This window comes from Orycteropus afer, unplaced genomic scaffold (genome assembly GCF_000298275.1).
Source record: "Orycteropus afer afer isolate SDZICR_OR568_19922 unplaced genomic scaffold, OryAfe1.0 scaffold00019, whole genome shotgun sequence".
NCBI classification, from domain to species: Eukaryota; Metazoa; Chordata; class Mammalia; order Tubulidentata; family Orycteropodidae; genus Orycteropus; species Orycteropus afer.
The window spans coordinates 6,501,382-6,504,903 of NW_006921606.1; the positions used below are offsets into that span (position 1 = coordinate 6,501,382).

At 40.5% G+C, this 3,522-nt stretch overlaps 1 protein-coding gene across 1 annotated transcript in view; it reads right to left on the bottom strand.

The window, feature by feature from the left end:
* Nucleotides 1–3,522, bottom strand: part of LRRC28 (leucine rich repeat containing 28) — a 375,800-nt gene that overhangs the window by 94,903 nt on the left and 277,375 nt on the right. The gene's annotated exons all lie outside the window — the stretch shown is intronic.

A 3,522-nucleotide genomic window follows, 5' to 3' on the forward strand; every position in this document is an offset into this window, starting at 1 on the left:
AAGAGGGGGAGGCCTTCAACGAGATGGATTGACATGGTGGCTGTGATGATGGGCTCAAGTATAGCAGGGATTGTGGGGCTGGCGTGGGATCGGGCAGTGTTTCGTTCTGCTGTGCATGGGGTTGCTATGAGTTGGAAATGACTCGAAGGCACTTAACAACAACAACAACAACAATACGTGTGGACCTCAGCAGATGGAATACACAGGAATCAAAGTGACTACATCTGTGGAAAGAGGTGATGGAGAAGCTCAATATCATCAGAACAGGGCCAGGGGCCACTGAGGAACAGACCATTAATTGCTCCCATGGAAGTTTAAATTGAAGCTGAAGAAAATTAAAACAACTTCACAAGAACCGAAATATGACCTTGAGTATATCTTATCTGAACTTAGAGATCATCTGAAGAATGAATTCAATGCACTGAATACCAATGACCACAGACTAGACAAACTGTGGCATGACATCAAAGACATCATACATGAAGAAAAGCAAACCAAAACCCATTTCCATCAAGTTAATTCTGACTCATAGTGAAAATGAATGCCAGAGCAGAACTACACCATAGAATTTCTGGGTCTATATATCTTTATGGAAACAGACTGTCTCACTGTTCTCCCACAGAGCAGTTGGTGGGTTTGAATTACTTACCTTTTGGTTAGCAGCCAAATGCTGTAACCACTAAGCCACCAGAGTTCATTACAAAGACAAGAAAGGAAGAAAAGACCAAAATGGATGTCAGAAGAGACTCTGAAGCTTGCTCTTGAATGGAGAGTAGCTAAAGCAAATGGAAGAAATGACAAAAAGAGCTGAACAGAAGATTTCAAAGAGCAGTTCAAGAAGACAAAGTAATGTATTACAATGAAATTTGCAAAGACCTGGAGTCAGAAAATCAAAAGGGAAGAAAATCCTAGGCACTTCTCAAGGTGAAAGAATAGAAGAAAAACTTTAAGCCTCAAGTTGAAATACTGAAGGATTCTATGGGCAATTTTTTTTTTTTTTTAAATTGTGATTTGGGTGAAAAGTTAGAGCAAATTCACTTTCCATACAGCAGTTCACATACACATTGTCTCATGACATTGGCCACAGTTTACCACAATGCAACAGCTCCCCTCCCACTTCCTCCCCATAGTTACCTTTTCCCTGTGTCCATCCCTCCATGCAATCCTGCCCCCTGAGCTGTCTCCCTGTGCATAAGCAGCCCTTCTTTCTCCTGTGATTGTTCTCTCCAAGGAGTGTGTCTACGTCAGGTAAATGTTCAACTCATATGCCTGTCTTTTGTTTGGCTGGAAGCCACAGGTATGGGTTCAATTCCAGACCTTAAGGACAGCTAGGGACCATAGTCTCAGTGGTTCCACCAGGCCCTATTGGACCAGCAAACCTGGTAACCCCCACTTTTTTTTCCTCCAAATCATTTTGAGTTTTGTTCCATACTGTTCTCCCTCTCTATCCAGGATCTACTACAAAGATCCCTTTCCAAGTGGATGACAGGGCTAGCCAGGCACCATTTAGTTCTTCTGATCTCATAGTCGTATAGGCTGCAGATCAGATGATGCACCAGTTGTGAGGACTAATTGTTTCCATGAATTTTAGATTTTCTTCATTTTCCTTTGCTCTGGACGAGAAGAGGCCAATCGTTGTATCTAGATGGCAGCTTGCAAGCACTGAAGATTTCAGTCGCTACTTGCCAAAGTAAGAGGTGGAACAATGTTTTGTGTCGTATGTTATGCCAATTGAGCTTGATGTCCCCTGCGACTATGGTTCTGAGCCCATCAGTTCAACTACTTGGTCCCTTATGGGTAGCTGGCTGTGACCAAGAAGTCTATGGGCAAAATATTGAATGATGCAGGAAGCATCAAAAGAGATGGAAGGAATACACAGTCACTGTACCAAAAAAGAATTGCTTAATGTTAAACCATTTTAAGAGGTAGCAAAGGATTAATAACTGATGGTATTGAAGGAAGAAGTCTAAGCTGCACTGAAGAAACTGGTGAAAATCAAGGGTCCAGCAACTGATGGAATACTCACTGAGATGTTTCAACAAATGGATGGAGCACTGAAGATGCTCACTCATTTATGCCAAGAAATTTAGAAGACAGCTACCATATTTGTGTCCATTCCAAAGAGAGGTGATACAACAGAATGGGAAAATTTTCAAAGTATATCATTAAAATCACATGCAAGTAAAATTTTGCTGAAGTTAATTCAAAAATGGTTAGAGTAATTTATTGATAAGGAACTGCCAGAAATTCAAGCTGGATTCAAAAGAGGACATGGAATGAGGGATATCATTGCTGATGTCCAATGGATCCTGGCTGAAAGCAAAGAATACAGAAAGATGTTTACCTATGTTTTCTAGACTACGCAAAGGCATTTGAATGTGTGGATCATAACAAATTACACATAACACTGCAAAAAGTGGGAATTCCAGAACACTTAACTGTGGTCATGGGGAACAAACACATAGACCAAGAGGAGTTGTTTGAAGAGAACAAGAGGATACTGCATAGTTTAAATTCAGGAAAGGTGTGAGTCAGGGTTGTATCTTTTCGCCATAATTATCCAATCTGTATGCTGAGCATATAATCCCAGAAGCTGGACTATATGAAGAAGAATACAACATCAGGGTTGAAGGAAGACTCATTAATAACCTGCAATATGTAGGTGACACAACCTTTCCTGATGAAAGTGAAGAGTTGAAGCACTTATTGATGACGATCAAAGACTACAGTCTTCAGTATGGATTACACCTCAACATAAAGAAAACAAAAACATCACATTTGAACCAAAAAGCAACATCATGATAGAGGAAAAAAATTGAAATTATTAAGGATTTAATTTTGGATCTTTGGATCAAAACCCATGGAAGCAGTCAAGAAATCAAATGACATATTGCACTGGGCAAATCTGCTGCAAAAGATCTCTTTAAAGCGTTTAAGAGTACAGATGTCACATTGAAGAGTAAGGTGTGCCTCACACAAGCCATAATATTTTCAGTAGCCTCATATTCATGTGAAAGCTGGACACTAAATAAGGAAGACTGTAGAAGAATTGACGCATTTGAACTGTGGTGCTAATGAAGAATATTGAATGTACCAAGGATTGCTAGAAGAATGAAAAATCTTTCTTTCTTTCTTTCTTATTGATTGATTGATTGATTGATTGTGATTTGGGTGAAGATTTACAGAGCAAATTCACTTTCCACACAGTTCACGTATACATTGTCTCATGTCACTGACCACAGTTTACCACGATGCAACAGCTCCCCTCCCACTTCCTCCCCATATTTACCTCTTCCCAGTGTCTATCCCTCCATATACTCCTGCCCCCTAAGCTGTCTCCCTGTGCATAAGCAGCCCATCTTTCTCCCATGATTATTCTGTCCAATGAGTATATCTACTTGAGTTAAATGTTCAGCTCATATGCTTGTCTTTTGTTTGGCTGGAAACCACAGGTGTGGGTTCAATTCCAGACCTGAAGGGCAGCTAGGGGCCACAGTCTCAGTGGTTCCACCAGGCTCTATC